Source organism: Dendrobates tinctorius, unplaced genomic scaffold (genome assembly GCF_039654945.1).
Source record: "Dendrobates tinctorius isolate UK_male_01 unplaced genomic scaffold, ASM3965494v1 ptg000094l, whole genome shotgun sequence".
Taxonomy (NCBI): domain Eukaryota; kingdom Metazoa; phylum Chordata; class Amphibia; order Anura; family Dendrobatidae; genus Dendrobates; species Dendrobates tinctorius.
The window spans coordinates 15897357-15918942 of NW_027361762.1; the positions used below are offsets into that span (position 1 = coordinate 15897357).

General features: G+C 46.0%; 1 protein-coding gene across 1 annotated transcript in view; it reads right to left on the reverse strand.

The window, feature by feature from the left end:
- RRP7A (ribosomal RNA processing 7 homolog A) overlaps window positions 1-21586 on the reverse strand; it is a 131361-nt gene that overhangs the window by 24771 nt on the left and 85004 nt on the right. The gene's annotated exons all lie outside the window — the stretch shown is intronic.

The window sequence follows — 21586 nt, forward strand, 5'->3', positions numbered from 1 at the left end:
TGTGTGTGTGTGTGTGTGTGTGTGTGTGTGTGTGTGTGGGGGGGGGGGGGGTGGTCTTCATGTCATGCTCTGCTTAGGTATTCATGTGTATGGCTTATTTATCTTGGGGGGGAACCTTCTGCAGGCAGATACCGGCAGTGGCACCTGAACTGCAGCCTGATCACATATGTACTTGTAAATATAATTAATTTGCTTGTTGTTCTACTAGTCATTGAAAAAAGTCGGTTGAAAATGGCACCGTCCGTGATCCTATAGCTGCTACTGCACAGGTGGCAGCCTCTTGGAGGAGGAAGGTTTTTTCCCTCTAGCAAGATGGCGCCAATGCCTGCGCAGTAGCAGCTATAGGATCACCACAGGTGCGGCCAGTGCCTTTTTCAAACAGATTTTTTTTTTAATGACTATAAGCAGAACAGCAAACAAATTATTCACCCAGTACATATGAAATCAGACTGCAGCACAAGCGCCACCGCCTGCCTGCAGAAGGGTCCTTTTTTTTTTGCCCAAAATAAAATATAATATTCATTATGTAAACTAAGCAACAACCACAAAACGGATTTCAGCAACCAAGGTATCATTTTAATCAGCAATGCAATGCCGCGGTGTTTTGACTTTTTCCCGTTATGCTGTTTAGCGATCAGGTTAATCCTTTTTTATTGATAGATTGGTGATTCTGAATACGGCGATACCAAATATGTGTATATGGGCGGTATGGCTCAGTGGTTAGCACTGCAGCATTGCAGTGCTGGAGTCCTGGGTTCAAATCCCACCAAGGAATATCTGCAAGGAGTTTGTATGTTCTCGCCTTGTTTGCGTGGGTTTCCTCTCGGTACTCCCGGTTTTCTCCCACATTCCAAAAACATACAGATGGGGTTCACGATATAAGTTTCCTATCAGGGATAGTGCCAATAATGTCTGTAAAGCGCTGTGGAATTAATGGCGCTATATAAATGAGTTAAATAAAATAAAATGTGTATGTTTGTTTTATATTATTTTGCATGGGGCGAAGGGGGGTGATTTGAACATTTATATTTTGTTATTTTTAAAAACTTTTTTTCTTACTTTTGGCATGCTTCAATAGTCTCCATGGAAAACTAGAAGCTGCCATAACCCGATCGGCTCTGCTACATACAGGCGATGATCAGATTGCCTATATATAGCTGAATTACTTGCTCACAGCAAGCCGGCAGTGACAACCATAGAGGTCTCCAGGAGACCTCTGGTTGTCATGCCAACCCACAATTGCCGGAAGTGCATGTTAAATGCCACTGTCAGCATTTTATGGATCAATAGAGTTTGACAGCGGCATTTAACGGGTTAATAGCCGCGGGTGAATCATGATTCCACCCACAGTTAATCCGGGCACATGTCAGCTTTTCAAACACAGCTACCATGTGCCGGGAAAGATGCATTAAAAGGGAATGACAGGCACTTCCTCTGCTCTAGCCCGCCGAACACTGTTGTGCAGACTTTTCCGTTCGAGGATCTATTACCCACATAGTGGATCTAACGACCTTAACAAGTCTATTCGTTTCTACCAGCAGAAAGCAGTGGCTCCCTCCCATTTGCTCTTCTGATGATGATTAAGATGAAACCGAAGAACAAGTGCCTCTCTATTCACCCTCTCCCTCAGAACTACAGTACTAGAGACCTCAGATTCTGGGCACCATCTCTTATGCTTTTTATTTTTAGCCCCCTGGGACAGGGATTTAATGGTATTCTAGACCTCAGTTTTAATTATAGATCTTAGTTCGGGAACAAAACTAGGGGTTTCATCACTCATCTGCTTGATGCATGACTGGCAGTTTTTTTCTTCCAGGTAATAGGCAATATTTCCCCACAGAGCTCACAATCCCGTACTTGGCTTTCGCTACGCACTTTATTTCCTAAACAAATGAGAAGAAAGGGCGGATACCTATTACAAAGTGAACTGTCACGAAGATCACTTACCAATCAGACGCAAACCAGAAATACCAGGTTTGGAGGAGGGATCATATCAACTGAGATCTCCTTGGAGGTGAAAGATTCATGCACCATGCTGGAGACTTTGCTATGCTGAGTAGACCTGCTGCTTCTTTCACTCGAACATCCTCTGCCACACTCACAATGTTGTGATTACTTCTAAGGGCTCATACTCACTTGCGGGAGACTTGCACGATTCTTGTGTGAGTCTCTCGCATGAACACCCGGCACTGCTGCCAGCACTGGGACCGAAGCTACATGTATTTCTATGCAGCCGCACACTCCGGTCCCAGTGTCGGGTGTTCATGCGAGAGACTCGCACGAGAATCGTGCGAGTCTCACAAGTGAGTATGAGCCCTTAGAGTCTTCATGTTGCCGCACCTTTTGCTGCTGCTGTTATCTCGGCTGCCTCTGACTTTGTAGTGGTTGCTGCTGCTACAGTTGTTCCTCCGGCTCCTTGGATACCTCCATTTTCAGAAGGAATTGCCAGAAGCTGCATAGAACACCTTCCTAGTGTTTCAACTGCCTTTTCAAAGTGGAAGCAGCCTCCAGCATATCTCCGCCAGCATTTTCCCGGCTTCACTGCCGGAATATAATTTGTCATGTGACCCCGGCAATGGCATCATCAGGAAACATATTACATGGTTTTCACCGTGGTTGACTTTGGGGAAAATGGCAGCAAGAGAGGCAGTCTTAAGGCACCGTTACACGCTTCAATGCCCCAGCGACCCCACCAACGAAACGATGTGGATGGGATCGCTGGGACATAGTTAGCTGATCGCTGGTGAGCTGTCACGTAGGCAGACTCACCAGCGATCAGGACCAGCGAGCACGCTGGTATCCAGGGTAAACAGCGGGTAACTAAGCGGCGCGCAGCGCTTAGTTACCCGCTGTTTACCTTGGATACCAGCTCCCAGCGTCTGCTGTATGGCGCTGGGAGCTCGCTGATCGTTGGTCTCTCGCTGTCATTGATCATTGCTACGTGTCACACACAACGATGTCATTTCGACATCGCTGCAACGTCAGCAACGTTGCAACGATATTCACAATATCGTTGCGTGTAACGGGGACCTTAGCCTCGCACTTCTGAACACCCCAATCACCAATGCATCGCCCAACTCCTGTTGCCAGCTTCCTGCAGCAACGACCCTACCTCCTGTGACCCTGTTGAGCCGCAGTCCATTCCTACTCCCCACCAAGCTACCATAAAATCAGACTAAAAAGCACATTTTTTAAAATTTGTGTTTCCAATTTTGCTCCCAAGATTTGGGGTGCGAATTATAGTCCGCAAAATAAGGTAATTAATTTCACTTCCCAATGGTATAAAATTCTATGACACGCCTGTGGTGTCAATATGATCACGGCACCCTTAGATAAATTCACTGAAAGGTGCAGTTTGTAAAACTGGGTCTCTTATGGGGAGATGAGGGAGAAGGGGAGTTCTGCTGTTCTCTCACCTCAGTGGCTCTTCCAATTTCACCCCCATCCCATCCAGCAAAAACTGAACTCCAATATGGCGCTTCTTCTCTTCTGAACTTTGCCACTGTGCCTCAAAAGTAGTTTTTGATCACATGAGGTATTGGCATACTCAGGTGAAATTGCATAATTTGTACTGTTCACTTTCTCATTATCCCTTTTTAAAATTAAAAATATTTTACTGGAAGCAAGGGAATTTTTCCATTTACTCAGCCCAATGTTATACAATTCTGTGAATCACCCGAGGGTTAAAAATGCTCAATTCACCTCCAGATGAAGTCCTCAAGTGGTATAATTTTCAAAATTGGGTCACTCATGGGGGTGTTTCGGTTTTGGGAAGTAAGGGGCTCTTCAAATGCGACATGACATCCGCAATCTATTCCAGCCAAAACTACACTCCATAATTTAATTGGCGGATACATTTCGGGTAGAGAGCACTGTTATAGTAACCTACTGCCATCTAGACTGCATGCATCATAATGGAGTGCTCTATGTGTTCCAGCATGCTTAAGTCCCATGTTAACAAAGAACATTGCTCTCTACCCAAAACATATTCCCTGATGAACCCCTTCTGGACATAAGGGGGGGAAACAGGATGAACACTTTACCTTAAGATAAGTTTATCCTCTATAGTACCATCTTAGAATATGAGTTTGCATCACTTGTACCCATTATATATTTACCCTATTATGGATATGCAATATCTTATGTCTGACATATGATATTCATAACATTATTTGCATCTATTATATATTCTTTGGATATGAAGTTGTGATACTACTAATATGGGGTATATGCAATTGTTAATACTGTGACATTTTTGATGGTCTGGCATATATAACTGAGGATATTGTTACCAGTGATGATTTGCACCATTTGCATTTATCTAGTATGAATCCTATCATGGATATGTCATTATGATACTGGTAATGCATGGTATATGCAATGGATATTACTGTGAGCGATTTTCTCTAGGTTTAGAAAAAATTGTGCAGACTAAGGCTGATAGACTTTATTAATCTACCTAATTTGTGTTTCATCTATATCTTTATTATTACAGTGCTTCAGCTCTATCAGACCTTTATTACATCTAACACCGTACTGACAGATATGAACATTTGATAAATCTCCTACATGGAATCTTATATTCAATAGATTTATTTAATCAGCTAAGCCAGACGTTATTTACAATTTTATAGCACTTAAGCACTTTATTTAGCTGTTGGTGGTTTATGTAGGGAGGTCCGCTGAAGGTCAGGTAGAGACCGCCTACGTTGAGCAAGGGCACAACCTCCGCTGTCAGGAGGGGTGACTAAGGGCAAGACACTTTCTATTACCTTAGAAAGTTTTTACTGTATTTGAGTAAAAACTTGACTATAGTCACCTGAAATAATCATAATCAAATTAATAATGTCCTCATTGGTATTTTTAACCCCTTCATGACCAGAGCTTTTTCCGCTTTTGCGTTTTCGCTTCACTTCTTTCCAGAGCCATGACTTTTTTTATGTCAATATGGCCATGTGAGGGCTTGTTTTTTGCAGGACAAGTTGTACTTTTGAATGACACTACTGGTTTTACCATGTCATGTAACAGAAAACGGGAAAAAAAATTCCACATGCGGTGAAATTGCAAAAAAAAAAAAAAAAAAAAAAAAAAAAAGTGCAATCGCAATCCCACACTTGTTTTTTGTTTGGCTTTTTTGCTAGGTTCAATAAACACTAAAACTGACCTGCCATTATGATACTCCAGGTGATTACAAGTTCAATATATATATATATATATATATATACACATACATACATACATATATATACATACATACATATACACATACATACACACGTTGGACAAAATAATGGAAACACCTAACGTTTTGGCATCATAATCTTCGAACTGGTTATAAACATGCAAAACATGATATATGGTAATGTTTTGTAGTTGATTATTTGTGTTATGTGATGTGTATGTAAAGTAACTGTTTGTTTTGCAGACTTGTAAGAACATTGATGAGAACCTGATACCAATGGCAGACCTCTCGGATTTTCAAAGAGGCCAAATGGTTGGTGCTCGTATGGCAGGCGCTAGTGTAACAGAAAGTGCCCGAATGCTTGGCGTGTCAAGAGGTACTGTCTCCAAAGTAATGACTGCGTTTGAAAGAGAAGGAGAAACGTTTGCAGCAAAGCACAGGTCCGGCCGAAAGTCGAAGTTGACAGAGAGACCGTTGGACTCTAAAGCGAATTGTGAGAGAGGATCACAAGACCACGGCTCCGAAAATCACTGCTGAGCTCAATGAACACCTACAGAACCCTGTTTCCACGAAAACTGTTCGACGGGAGCTGCACAAATCTGGATTCCACGGAAGAGCTGCAATTAGAAAACCGCTGCTCTCAATGACAAATGTTTCCAAATATTAGAGTGGTGTAGAAACCTCCAGAATAGGTCCCTCGAGCAGTAGAAAACCGGATTACTTACCGGTAATACTCTTTTGTAGAGTCCACGACAGCACCCACTGAGAGCGGGGATCCGCCCCAAAGAACAGGAAACCTACAGAGAGATAAATAGGGCAGTCCCCCTCGCTCCCTCAGTTTGGATTACAGAGAACAACGGAGGAACCGCCATACATGTTTTAGTCAACTTGCTTAGACAATTCATCCATCCTTATGTATATATACTTCTATGCTTGCTATAGTTATCTACATATTAACTCCTAATTGTAATCTCCACCACCAAGGAGAACCACTTGTGAAATTTTACGGGCGGGAAGTGAGCGGTTGCTGTCGTGGACTCTACAAAAAAAGAGTATTACCGGTAAGTAATCCGGTTTTTCCTCTTCACCACGACAGCACCCACTGAGAGATTTTCAGAGATAATCACCTGGGAGGGCACACCGTGTTATGGACAGATCTACCAAACGTCAAATCCTCGGTAGAGGACAAATCTAGTCTATAGTGACTACAGAAGGTAGACGGAGAAGACCAGGTTGCAGCCTTACATATTTGTTCAATGGGGACGTTCGCCCTCTCGGCCCAGGAGGATGATATGGCTCTGGTAGAGTGCGTCTTAATACCCTGTGGAGGGTCTTCTCCTTTTGCCGAATATGCCAGCGTGATCACATCTCTGATCCACCTGGACAGCGTGCCTCTTGTAACGCTAGCCCCCTTCTTGTTACCCTGGAAGGAGACAAAAAGAGACGTACTCTGCCTCCAGGGACTGGTCCTATCTAGGAAGGTTAGCACAGCTCTCCTTACGTACAAGGTGTGATATTTAAACTCCTCTTGTGTTGTTGGGTTATCGTAGAAGGAGGGTAGGCAGATCTCCTAAGACCTATGAAACTTAGTAGCCCATTTGGGAAGACAGGTCCGTTCATAATACTCGTCTGTCCTGGGTTACTGACAGGAACGGGGGATCTATCAATAGGGTGTGGAGATCGCTTACTCTTCTTGCCGATACTAAGGCTACTAGCAGAGCAGTTTTTAATGAAAGGTATTTCATTGATGCCGAATTCATGGGCTCGAACGGGCCTGAGTGAAGGCATCCAAGACGAGGCTAAGGTTCCCTGTTGGTAACTGAGGAATTTGAACTGGATTTGACAGCTGACAAGCTGAAATGAACCGGGTCACCCACTTATTACTTGCCACATTGTGGTTAAACAAGGCTCCTAGGGCCGACACATGGACCTTTAGAGTATTCACTGAGAGCCTCAATTCTCGGCCCTTCTGAAGGAATTCTAGAATGGCCGTAATGGGTACTTCACCGGACAATCTTGCTGGGTGAAAGGCAAAGAAATTTCTCCACACCTTAGCGTAGATCCTTGTTGTGGATTCCTTCCTACTTTGTAGAAGGGTGTTAATCAGGTTGTTTGAGAAGCCTCTCCGCTTCAATAGCTCCCTTTCAAAATCCAAGCCGCTAGGCGCAGGGCTTTGACCTGTGGATGGTAACAGGGTCCCTGTGAGAGGTCCCGGTGTAGCGGCAGAATCCATGGGTCGGTTATTGACATGGCACTCAGCCATGAGAACCATGGCCTCTTGGGCCAAAACGGGGATATCAAGATGACCCTTGCCTTCTCCAGTCTTATTTTCCTGACCACTGTTGGTAACAGAACCATTGGAGGAAAGGCATAGGCTTGCCGGAATGTCCAGGATACTCGGAGGGCATCTAGCACGTCTGGGTTGTCTGCTCTGTAGAGAGAAGCAAACTTTTCTACGCAGCTGTTGGCTCTGGTCACGAACAGGTCTATTTCCGGTCTGCCCCATCTCGCCGCTATCATCTCGAAGATGTGCCGGCTGAAGACCCACTCACCCTGATATAAGGTTTGGCGGCTGAGGTAGTCTGCTCGAGAATTGTCCACTCCTCTTATGTGGAGTGCCGATAAGGAGTGGAAATGCACCTCGGCCATTTCTAAGATTTTTTCCGCGATAGACATCAATGGTCCTGATCGCGTGCCTCCTTGCCGGTTTATGTATGCCACTGCGGTGGTATTGTCTGATTGGATCCTCACGTGGGGTCCTCTTAGCTGCGGGAGAAATCCAGATATAGCATAATAAATTGCTGTTAGTTCCTTTATATTAGAGGAGCTTTCTGCTTCATGCTCCAACCACTGGCCCTGCACCATCTCCTCCTCTAGATGGGCCCCCACCCTGAGGGGCTAGCGTCCCTGGTGACTACCCTAGAGGGAGTAATCCACCATTGAACTCCCTTTGACAAATTGCTAAGGTCCAACAACCAACTTAGGGAGTTAATTACTTTGGGCGATGGGGACATTCTCCCTTCCAACTTTCCCCGTAGTCTGTCTCCTGCAAAATAGCCCACTGCAATTTTCTGGAGTGGAATTGGGCCCATTGCACTGCCGGAATGCAGGATATTAGGGACCCTAACAATGACATACCCTGTCTTAATGATATTGGGTTTCTCCGTAATCCTCCGTATCTTACTAACTATGGCCTGCGCCTCAGTTTCTGGTAGAAAGCATTTCTGACTTAAGGAGTCTACTTGAAGGCCCAGGAATGTCTGACAGGTTACCGGCTGCAGTCTGGACTTTCCCCAGTTGATCAGTCAGCCTAGTGTCTGTAGGGATGAGACAATATCAACTGTCACGTTGCCGTCAGACTCGGGGCCTGCTGTCCCGGCCTCAGCCACTAGGCGGCGCTGGACTGTCACGTCGCCGTCAGACTCGGGGCCTGCTGTTCCTGCCTCGGCCACTGGGAGGTGCCGTGGTTCACCCCCGAGTGATGGCGGCGACAGAGAAGGGGCTCCTGTGCAGGCATCTGATGGACACAGGCTCCGCTCCTCGGTCGGTCATGGAGGGGTTGGTGCATCGCCATCTGGCCTGGTCCTGGGGGCGGTCCTGATTACATCATCAGTCTGGTAGCCTGTGAGGGATGACCTGATCCCTCATACTTTGGGACTGGTCTTGCAAGCCGACGGATATATTCTTGGTTCCCCTATGTGCTACTGTGTGATTTACTATTGTTTGACTCTGACCTCAGCCTGGATTTCTGACCCCTCTACTGCCTGACGATTTTGTACCTCTGCTATTCTCCCAGTTTGTGACCTTGGCCAGGATATTCGACTCTGCTACTGCCTGCCGTTTTTGTGCCTTTACCGCCCTCCCGTTTTGGGACCTTGGCCTGGACGCTCGATTCTGCCACTGCCTGCCGTTTCTGTATCTCCGCTGGTCTCCCGGTTTCTGACTACGTTTTGGCTCCCTGCCTTCTTCCCTATTGGCGACCGTCCTGCTCTGGCGCAATGCTTCTAGACAGCCACCCCCTGGGCCTTGCTACAATTCCAGATCCCTGTATAGGGGTTAAGGGTCTCGGGGTGCTGTCCCTACTGTAGTCCAGATCTGCGGATGGACGTCACAATCAACTATTCTTTTTTCACATTGGGAGACAGAATTTCCTACTATGAGCAGGTCGTCCAAGTAGGGGACCACTAAGGTGTCATTCAGCCTCATATATGACATCACCTCCAGCATCAATTTGGTAAACACTCGAGGAGCCATAGATAGTCCGAACGGCATCACCGTACAGTCATGGCCAAAAGTTTTGAGAATGACACAAATATTATATTTTCACACGATCTCCTGGCCTCTGGTTTTTATGTGTGTTTGTCAGATGTTTTTATCACATACAGAAATATAATTGCAATCATATTGACAGTTAGAATGAGTTAATGCAGCAAGTCAATATTTGCAGTGTTGACCCTTCTTCAGGACCTCAGCAATTCTCCCTGGCATGCTCTCAATCAACTTCTGGATCAAATCCTGACTGATAGCAGTCCATTCTTGCAAAATCAATGCTTTTATTTTGTCTGAATTTGAAGGTTTTTGTTTGTCCACCCGTCTCTTGATGATTGACCACAAGTTCTCAATGGAATTAAGATCTGGGGAGTTTCCAGGCCATGGTCTCAAAATCTCTATGTTTTGTTCCCTGAGCCATTTAGTTATCACCTTTGCTTTATGGCAAGGTGCTCCATCATGTTGAAAAAGGCATTGTTGATCGCCAAACTGCTCTTGGACGGTTGGGAGAAGTTGCTCTTGGAGGACATTCTGGTACCATTCTTTATTCATGGCTGTGCTTTTAGGCAAGACAGAGAGAGCCCATTCCCTTGGCTGAGAAGCAACCACACATGAATGGTTTCAGGATGCTTGACAGTTGGCATGAGACAAGACTGGTGGTAGCGCTCACCTGGTCTTCTCCGAATAAGCCGTTTTCCAGATGTCCCAAACAATCGACAAGGGGATTCATCAGAGAAAATGACTTTACCCCAGTCCTAAGCAGTCCACTCCCTGTACCTCTTGCAGAATATCAGTCTGCCCATGATGTTTTTCCTGGAGAGAAGTGGCTTCTTTGCTGCCCTCCTTGAGACCAGGCCTTGCTCCAAGAGTCTCCGCCTCACAGTGCGTGCAGATGCACTCACACCTGCCTGCTGCCATTCCTGAGCAAGCTCTGCACTGCTGGTAGCCCGATCCCGCAGCTGAAACACTTTTAAGAGACGGTCCTGGCACTTGCTGGTCTTTCTTGGGCGCCCTGGAGCCTTTTTGGCAACAAGGGAACCTCTCTCCTTGAAGTTCTTGATGATGCGATAGATTGTTGACTGAGGTGCAATCTTTCTAGCTGCGATACTCTTCCCTGTTAGGCCATTTTTGTGCAGTGCAATGATGACTGCACGTGTTTCTTTAGAGATAACCATGGCTATCAGAAGAGAAACAATGATGCCAAGCACCAGCCTCCTTTTAAAGTGTCCAGTGGTGTCATTCTTACTTCAGCCCTGTCCTCATCAACACCCACACCTGTGTTAATGGAGCAATCACTGAAACGATGTTAGCTGGTCCTTTTAAAGGCAGGGCTGCAATGATGTTGAAATGTGTTTTGGGGGATAAAGTTCATTTTCTAGGCAAATATTGACTTTGCAAGTAATTGCTGTTAAGCTGATCACTTTTTATAACATTCTGGAGTATATGCAAATTGCCATTAGAAAAAATGAAGCAGTAGACTTTGTAAAAATTAATATTTGTGTCATTCTCAAAACTTTTGGCCATGACTGTAAATTGGAAATGTTGAATCCGACCTCTGAACAGGACTGCTACTCGCAGGAACTTCTGGTGCCATTGGTGTATGGGGAGATGGTAATAGGCATCTTTTAGGTCCAAGACTGCCATATAGCACCTGGGGAACAAGAGTTTTATTGCTGAACGTATTGACTCCATTTTAAACAGCCTCAAGAATGTATTAAGCTTTTTCAAATTTATTATTGTCCTAAAGGAACCATCTGGCTTAGGGATTAAAAACAGGGGAGAATAGAAGCCCTTTCCCCTTTCGTCCCCTGGGACCTCTATCAGAACGCGCTTTGTTAACAGCGCTGTAATCTCCATCTCCAGTGCTTCCTGCTATGTTTGGGACTTCATATAAGTCAATAGGAAGGATTTCGGTAGGTGCCAAACAAATTCTAGTTCTAGGCCTGATGAAACGATATTAATGGCCCAGGGGATGGATGTAATTTTTTTGCCATTGGCGGCTGAATTTCAGTAGCCTGCCACCTACCGGTGAACTGGTGCTATCGGAATCTATCCCCTGGTCTGAAGGGACGTTTCCCAAATAGGCTGCCACTCTGTTTGAGATCCTTACTGCCCCAGTGGTCCTGATGTTTGAAATCCTTTTTCCCAAACGGAGGCCTCCTGAAGGCTCTCCTGTTGAAGGGAATATACGGGTTAGGGAAACCTCTCTTCCTCTCACCCGCCTTGGTTAGGATCTCATCCAGCTCCGTGCCAAATAGGTACTTACCCTGGCAGGGTATAGCGCAAAGTCTAGTCTTTGTCTGTGTATCTCCTCTCCATCCTTTTAACCATAAGGCCCGCCGGCCTGAATTGGTTAGCCCTGCTGCTCTAGCAGATAATCGGAGAGAGTCAGCTGAGGAGTCGGACAGGAAGGCCGCTGCCCCTTTAATCAGGGGAATGGAGGAAAGGAGCTTATCTCTAGCTGCTCCTCTTTTAATTTTTCCCTCTAGGTCATCCAACCATATCAACATTGACCTTGCTGTGCTGCATGTGGCTGCTATTGCTGGCTTAAAAGCTGCCGTGCACGCCTCCCAAGATCGCAAGGAAGGTATGTCTTACGATTCAATGAATCAGCTAGCGCCCCCGAAACTTCCACCGGCAGGGAAGATCTGCGAGAAGTGGAGGCCACTGCCGCGTCTACTTTGGGGGCTCTCGACCAAGACGTCAGCACCTCGTCATCAAATGGATATTTACATTTTGACGTTAAGGGGAGGAAGGTTCTCTGACCCTGCTTCTCCCACTCCCTCCTCACCAGCTCCTTTATAGCTGGAACTACTGGGAAGGCCCGGATCTTTTTACGGGAAATGCCCGCGAACATCATCTCTTGCAGAGTTTTGGCGTCCTTAGTCTCAGGTAGCCCCATGGTATTTCGGACAGACTTCACCAAGTTATTAACACTGTCAGTAGGGAAACATGTCTGTTCCTCCTCATCTGAAGACAAGTATTCCTGGGATCTATCCGAGTCTAGCTCCCCAGTCTCTGACAGCGATCTAGACGCCGGTGAAGCTATTCCTCTGACAGAGGAGTGACCCCCCAGACTACTGGAGCTGCCTAAAGCCCATAGCTCCTCTCTAATTATTGCCCGGATATCCTCTTTTTTTCCCCTGAGGATTCCTCCCGTAAGGTCTTCTGAATACAAGACTGACACAATCTCTTGGAGTGGCCGTCTGGGAGGGGCTGAGAACATAAGGCACACTCTTTCGCCTAAATGGTATGGACCAGAGAAACGCCATCAGCTGTAAGTCTGACTAAAAACACTCACCCGTGAATCTCGTCAGCAAAATACTGGCTGCGGGGTTCGCGACTCAGGCTGAGGCGAGGGACGTTTTTTTCTCTTTCCGCTTCTTTTCCGTGGCCTCATTCTGTCTAGAATGCCCACTGGACTCTCTTCTGGAGCTGCCACTTCTGGTGCTGCCGCTCCTTCTCCTAGTACTGCTCTTTCTGCTGCCCTGTGGGGATTCCCCTGGCTGACTTAACTGGAGCGAAACCGGGTCGTTTGTGGATGACATAGCTGCGCACCGCTGTAGTATTACCGGTGTCCTTTATGCAGCTTCCTGGTTCCGCCCCCTCACCCTTATATTTTTTTTCCCTCTCTGTCCCCCATTGCGCATGCGCGGCCGCCAGTTCCCGCGATACCGCTGTCTTCCTGCCTCATCTGACCCCGGAAGCTGTTGCTGAACTTCCGGGTCACCTCAGCCTGGGAGCGCCGGCTTCCTGCCAGCTCTGCCTGCTCAATCGCTGCCCCTTCCTCGCTGGGATCTCCTGCTTTACCCAGCCTCGCTGTATCGGGGAGGGTACCATCCCCGGTGCCGCGCTCTTGTAATGCGTCTGGCCCGCTCCACGGGGGGCCTGCCCCCTAAAACAGTGAGCCTCGGCACTCCTCACCGCAGCCTCACCTGCATTACCAGCCATGGGGGAACCATCTCTCCGCCTGACGCTGCTTCCAGTCCTGGGGCCCCTGCTGCTCATATTATGCATGCGGGCGGCTACCAGACCAGGCATCCTCTTCTGTGAGTTCCTTCTAGGACCATGAAGCCAAAACTGAGTGAGCGAGGGGGGCCGCCCTATTTATCTCTGTAGGTTTCCTGTTCCTGGGGGGGGGGGAGGGGGATCCCCTCTCTCAGTGGGTGCTGTCGTGGCGAAGAGGAAAATGTGATAATCTCAAACAAATCGTTTACCCCATTTCCGACCTCCGGCCAAGTGTACGTTTGGAGACAGCCGAAAGAAGCATTCCATCCAGACTGCCTTCTCCCAACCGTAAAACATGGCGGAGGTTCTGTGATGATCGGGGGTGCTATTTCGTGGAGATCCACCGGGCCAACGATATCCCTTCATGGAAGAATTAACAGCGGTGATTATTTAGGCATTTTGGGAGACCAAGTGCATCCTATGGTTCAAGCACTGTTCCCGGAGGGGAACGCCATCTTTCAGGATGATAATGCACCAATTCATACAGCTAGAATCGTTAAAGCATGGCACGAGGAACATTGTAATGAAGTTGAGCATCTCATCTGGCCCCCACAATTCCCAGACCTCAACATTGAGCATTTAAGGTCAATTTTAGAGATTCAAGTTAGACGTCGATTTCCGCCGCCATCGTCGCTCAAAGAACTGGAGAGTGTTTTATCTGAAGAATAGGCTAAAATTCCTTTGGAAACAATTCACACCTTGTATTAATCCATACCTCGGAGAATTGAGGCTGTAATCGCCGCAAAAGGTGGATTTACACCATATTAAACTAACTTTTGTTGATGTTTCCAGGTGTTTCCATTATTTTGTCCAACCCCTTTGTGTGTTGAATATATATATATATATATATATATATATATATATATATATATATATATATATATATATATATATATACACATACACACACACACACACAGTGGGGCAAAAAAGTATTTAGTCAGTCAGCAATAGTGCAAGTTCCACCACTTAAAAAGATGAGAGGCGTCTGTAATTTACATCATAGGTAGACCTCAACTATGGGAGACAAACTGAGAAAAAAAAATCCAGAAAATCACATTGTCTGTTTTTTTTTCATTTTATTTGCATATTATGGTGGAAAATAAGTATTTGGTCAGAAACAAGCAATCAAGATTTCTGGCTCTCACAGACCTGTAACTTCTTCTTTAAGAGTCTCCTCTTTCCTCCACTCATTACCTGTAGTAATGGCACCTGTTTAAACTTGTTATCAGTATAAAAAGACACCTGTGCACACCCTCAAACAGTCTGACTCCAAACTCCACTATGGTGAAGACCAAAGAGCTGTCAAAGGACACCAGAAACAAAATTGTAGTCCTGCACCAGGCTGGGAAGACTGAATCTGCAATAGCCAACCAGCTTGGAGTGAAGAAATCAACTGTGGGAGCAATAATTAGAAAATGGAAGACATACAAGAGCACTGATAATCTCCCTCGATCTGGTGCTCCACGCAAAATCCCACCCCGTGGGGTCAGAATGATCACAAGAACGGTGAGCAAAAATCCCAGAACCACGCGGGGGGACCTAGTGAATGAACTGCAGAGAGCTGGGACCAATGTAACAAGGCCTACCATAAGTAACACACTACGCCACCATGGACTCAGATCCTGCAGTGCCAGACGTGTCCCACTGCTTAAGCCTGTACATGTCCGGGCCCGTCTGAAGTTTGCTAGAGAGCATTTGGATGATCCAGAGGAGTTTTGGGAGAATGTCCTATGGTCTGATGAAACCAAACTGGAACTGTTTGGTAGAAACACAACTTGTCGTGTTTGGAGGAAAAAGAATACCGAGTTGCATCCATCAAACACCATACCTACTGTAAAGCATGGTGGTGGAAACATCATGCTTTGGGGCTGTTTCTCTGCAAAGGGGCCAGGACGACTGATCCGGGTACATGAAAGAATGAATGGGGCCATGTATCGTGAGATTTTGAGTGAAAACCTCCTTCCATCAGCAAGGGCATTGAAGATGAAACGTGGCTGGGTCTTTCAACATGACAATGATCCAAAGCACACCGCCAGGGCAACGAAGGAGTGGCTTCGTAAGAAGCATTTCAAGGTCCTGGAGTGGCCTAGCCAGTCTCCAGATCTCAACCCTATAGAAAACCTTTGGAGGGAGTTGAAAGTCCGTGTTGCCAAGCGAAAAGCCAAAAACATCACTGCTCTAGAGGAGATCTCCATGGAGGAATGGGCCAACATACCAACAACAGTGTGTGGCAACCTTGTGAAGACTTACAGAAAACGTTTGACCTCTGTCATTGCCAACAAAGGATATATCACAAAGTATTGAGATGAAATTTTGTTTCTGGCCAAATACTTATTTTCCACCATAATATGTAAATAAAATGAAAAAAAAAAACAGACAATGTGATTTTCTTGATTTTTTTTTCTCAGTTTGTCTCCCATAGTTGAGGTCTACCTATGATGTAAATTACAGACGCCTCTCATCTTTTTAAGTGGTGGAACTTGCACTATTGCTGACTGACTAAATACTTTTTTGCCCCACTGTGTGTGTGTGTATATATATATATATATATATATATATATATATATATATATATATATATTTATTATATACATACACAGTGTTCCAAATTATTATGCAAAAAATATTTCCTCATATTTTCTCTAAATTACCTATATGAATTGCAGTCATTGTTATTTTCCAGTCATCTAATATTCTAGTATAATTGCAATGTTTTTGAACAAACTGCCTATGAAAACAGTTTATTTTAAAAAATAAGAAACACTCAAAATGCATGTTCCAAATTTGCAAAGAAAAAGACACACTGGCGCTACAAACACACAGGCAAATGAATAAGCTGCTGGCACACCAGGCAGAAAAGGTGTGCTGTCTGCCACTGAGAAAACAAAACAACTGAACTAGAAGTGGCCGCGCTTAAACGCTGTGTGATGGATTAATGAAACAAACTGAAAGTGAAACTAAACAGTACTCACTATTGTGAAGACCGGCTGAAGCTAATCGTATTGTTCTTTGAATCAGGAAAAAAAACTGTAGACTCAAGCAGAACCAAGGAGCGTCCTCCCGTTTGTAAAAAGACACAGCTCCCCGCAAAGGAGCACGTCCCCCTGAGCGGCAGACAGCCACGGCCGATGGCGCCGCCGGACAGTAGCGTGGTGAGCAAGGGGCGTGGCCGGCGAGGGGCGTGAATAGTGGGTGGTGACATCACCAGTCCGTACAAGACGGACATGTGCAAGGGCCAATCCTGACGCGTTTCGGGGGAGCCGTCCCCCTTCCTCAAAGGTACCTTTGAGGAAGGGGGACGGCTCCCCCGAAACGCGTCAGGATTGGCCCTTGCACATGTCCGTCTTGTACGGACTGGTGACGTCACCACCCACTATTCACGCCCCTCGCCGGCCACGCCCCTTGCTCACCACGCTACTGTCCGGCGGCGCCATCGGCCGTGGCTGTCTGCCGCTCAGGGGGACGTGCTCCTTTGCGGGGAGCTGTGTCTTTTTACAAACGGGAGGACGCTCCTTGGTTCTGCTTGAGTCTACAGTTTTTTTTCCTGATTCAAAGAACAATACGATTAGCTTCAGCCGGTCTTCACAATAGTGAGTACTGTTTAGTTTCACTTTCAGTTTGTTTCATTAATCCATCACACAGCGTTTAAGCGCGGCCACTTCTAGTTCACATGTTCCAAATTATTATGCACAGCAGAGTTTTCAACCTTTTTATTTTGAACAAAAAATGGTCAATTGTGAAATTATAAGCATTATCAGCTTAAATGAAATCAAACAGTTTTCAAGTCAAAACTTTATTCTAGGTGATGTTACATTTGCACATAGGACCCCTTGTTTGAAAGAAGCTTCTGAACACTCTCGTCCATTGAATTTGTCAGTTTTTGGATGGTTTGTGCTTCAAATTGTTTTGCATGTGGACAGAATACCCTCCCAGAGCTGTTGCTTAGATGTGAACTGCCTCCCGCCATCATAGACAATCCTTTTGATGATGCTCCAGAGGTTCTCATTGGGGTTGACGTCAGGGGAAGATGGTGGCCACACCATAAGTTTGTCCTCTTTTATGCCCATAGCAGCCAGAGATGCAGATGTGTTATTTGCAGCATGAGACGGTGCATTATCATGCATGAAAATGATCTTGCTGCGGAAAGCACGGTTCTTCCTCTTGAACCATGGCAGGAAGTGCTGTTTTAGAAACTCCACATAGATTATGGAGTTCATCTTTACCCCTTCAGGGATCCTAAAGGGGCCGACAATCTCTCTCCCCATGATTCCAGCCCAAAGCATTACTCCACCTCCTCCTTGTTGGCGCCTTAGCCGTGTTTTCATGGGGTGTCCATCAACCAGCCATCCTCCACTCCATCCATCTGGACCATCGAGCGTTGCACGGCACTCATCAGTGAACAAAACAGTTTGGAAGTCAGTCTTCATGTATCGTTTGGCCCACTGGAGCAGTTTCTGCTTGTGTGCAGTGGATAGAGGTGGTCGACAGGATGGCTTACGAACAGCTGCAAACCTCTGATGGACCCTGCATCTTGTTGTTCGGGGGACGTTGGAGGCACCAGCAGCTTCAAAAACTTGTCTGCTGCTATGACAAGGCATTTTTGCAGCTGCTCTTTTAACCTGACGCAATTGCCTGTTGGAAGGAGTCCTCAATTTTTCCTTATCAGCACGCACACGTGTGCTGGGAATCAGCTACATACTTCTTGATTGTGCGATGATCACGATGAAGTGTCTTGACAATGTTGATTGTAGTCATGCCTTGACCTAAATACTCCACAATTTGTTGCTTCTCAGCAGCCAACACATCTTTTTTCTTTCCCATTTTGGCAAAAAATGTAGGCTGCTTAATAATGTGGAACAGCCTTCTTAAGTAGTCTTGCCTTTATTTCGACACACCTGCCAAACTAATTTGCACAGGTATCAGTAATTGCTTTCAGTGATATAAAGAGCCCTGACACACATCACCATCAATGAGTTTAAATGACAAACAAAAAAATTCTAACCTTATCACTCCTAAACTCTTTTTGCATGATAATTTGGAACACAGATAGATATCTATCTATCTAATATATAAAGCTCAATGTGGGTATGTATGTATGTATGTATGTATGTATGTATGTCCGGGATTGGCATCCGCACCATCGAAGCTACAGCCACAAAATTAGGCACAGTCACACGTCTGGACCCCCAAGAGCGTCATACGCTATGTTGTGAGGCAAAATTTTAACCCCGCGCGTTCCAATTCACCAAACAATTTTGCCCCTATCTACATAATGGGAAAAAGTGACAGGAAACGTGTTGGAGGCAAATTGACAGCTGCCAGATGTGAACAAGGGGGACTTAAAAGGAAGGTGCCGTGTTTTTTTCATAATTTGATGTAAAAAAGAAAATAGTATAAAAAGATATTGTCCCCCAAGCTTGACTCAGTGGTGTATGGATTTTTTTTTTTTCTGTAGTAATGCTGCCACTGGGGGCTGCCATCTTACCTCTCTGGCTGCTGAACGACACTTTCCATGCTCATTTACGGCAGTCCCTGGGCATAAAAGACAATAGTCGGCTGCCGACCCCCATCTCTTTCATTGCAGCTGCATCAGGAGTGAACTGGCCACGCCTCTGTGGGCAGCTCAATTCACAGCTGTAGGTGTGGCCAGGCGCCATCTTATTAGAGCCCAGTGCTTTTCTTTTAGCTTCATTTACACTCTATTGCAAGCCCTGGATGCTGTACTGTTCCAGCATAACAGGGCTGGGATGTTGACACTGCACATACCAGCTGCAGGAGAGGATACAGGACGAGCTCCTGGAGACCAAGCTGCTCTTTCCAAAACACAAGGCCAGCTGCTGCCCCTGCTCTTGCAAAACATAGGAGGAGCTGCTCCCTGCTGTTTCAAAACACTTCGCAATCTGCGGACATCTAATCCTCTCCTGTGTGATACTGACTGCTGAGCCCTGTATCTAATCCTCTCCTGTGTGATACTGTGTGCTGAGCCGTGTATCTAATCCTCTCCTGTGTGATACTGTCTGCTGAGCAGTGTCTAATCCTCTCCTGTGTGACTGTCTGCTGAGCCCTGTATCTAATCCTCTCCTGTGTGATACTGTGTGCTGAGCCGTGTATCTAATCCTATCCTGTGTGATACTGTGTGCGGAGCCGTGCATCTAATCCTATCCTGTGTGATACTGAGTGCTGAGCCGTGTATCTAACCCTATCCTGTGTGATACTGACTGCTGAGCCGTGTATCTAATCCTATCCTGTGTGATACTGACTGCTGAGCCGTGTATCTAATCCTATCCTGTGTGATACTGAGTGCTGAGCCGTGTATCTAACCCTATCCTGTGTGATACTGACTGCTGAGCCGTGGTAACTGAGGCCTATTATTATCATTTCTATGGTGTTATCGTCCTTCTGTAAAGCTGGAAATAACACAATTTATTACCGTGCCAACACAGACCACCCTCTGATACAGACTGCAGGGGGAGCCCAGCATCACACAGGATAGGATCAGATACACGGCTCAGCAGTCAGTATCACACAGGATAGGATTAGACACATGGCTCAGCAGGCAGTATCACACAGGATAGGATTAGATGCACGGTTTTTATGTGCAATATAATTATAATTAGTTATAACTAACCACAGTTGGTTACTATGCCCAGGCAACGCCGGGCTCTTCAGCTAATATATAATACGCAGCATACCTATCCTCCATCCCATAGTCCAGTGCCCATATACTCACACATCCTCCATCCCATAGTCAACCATTAAGACATCATAATGAGCGGCGGGGCTTGCAACCTATGACGACATCAGCGTCGCCATGGCAACCATTATGACATAATGAGGGGCGGGGCTTCATACACACTTTTTCCCCAATATGTAGATAGGGGCAAAATTGTTTGGTGAATTGGAACGCGCGGGGTTAAAATTTCGCCTCACAACATAGCCTAGGACGCTCTCGGGGTCCAGACGTGTGACTGTGCCAAATTTTGTGGCTGCAGCTGCGACGGTGCAGATGCCAATCCCGGACATACTTACACATCTATTATATAAAGCTCGTGTGTGTGTGTGTGTGTGTGTGTGTGTGTGTGTGTGTGTGTGTGTGTATATATATATATATATATATATATATATATGTGTTTTATGAATGAGTCACCGGAGGAGGAAAAAACAAAAATGCAAGCTAAGTCCAGAAAACCGGAGAGGTTGGTAGCTAGCGGATTGCAGACCCCTGATCCTATTCACAACAACTAACAGTAGCCGTGGAGCGTTCCTACGGTGGTCCTAGACGCCTCTTCACAGCCGGAGAACTAAATAAGCCTAAAAAAAGAAAGGGGAAATCTAAACTGCCCCAGAGCAGACCCCAAAGCAATAGACAGCCCCAAACATGTATTGTCGGTGAAAACAGATGAAAACACAAACAGACAGAAAGACAGGCAGACAAAACGATGGGGCCCAACTAACTAGATAGGAAAGGACAGAAAAGATGCTGGCTGCAATCCGCAAAAACCCTACCAAAAAGTCCCAGCACGTCTGATAGGAAAAACGGCCCTGAAGTCACTAGACTTCAAAATCCCTATATCAGCACTCCGATATATTCTGAAGACAGAGCAAAGAAGATTTAACCGATCAGACAAAAATGGAAATTCAGCAGAGCCCCAGCCGGGGCTGGCAGAACACAAAACTAAGCAAAATCGGACAAAATCTCATGGAACAATAACAGAGCAAAACTTAGCTTTAGAAGACAGGAATTGAACTGGAGGCCAGAGCTCAGAGCACAGAAATCACCAGCAACCCTACAGGGCGTCGGCTGCCTTATATCCACTCAGATTCCGGATGTCCAATCGCAATTCACCTGTTCAGGTGACAGGTTTCTCCCATCCAAATCAGTTTCACCACCTCCTTTCACCAGCAGAGGGAGTTCATCGGACATCAAAGGTGAATGAGAAAATGAGCTCACAACAGTACCTCCCCCTTGGGGAGGGGTCACCGAACCTCATCCACACCACCAGGCCAATCAGGATGGGCCCGATGAAAAGCACAAACCAATCTTTCGGCATGAATATCAGATGCAGAGACCCAAGAATTATCCTCCTGGCCATAACCCTTCCACTTAACCAAATACTGGAGTCT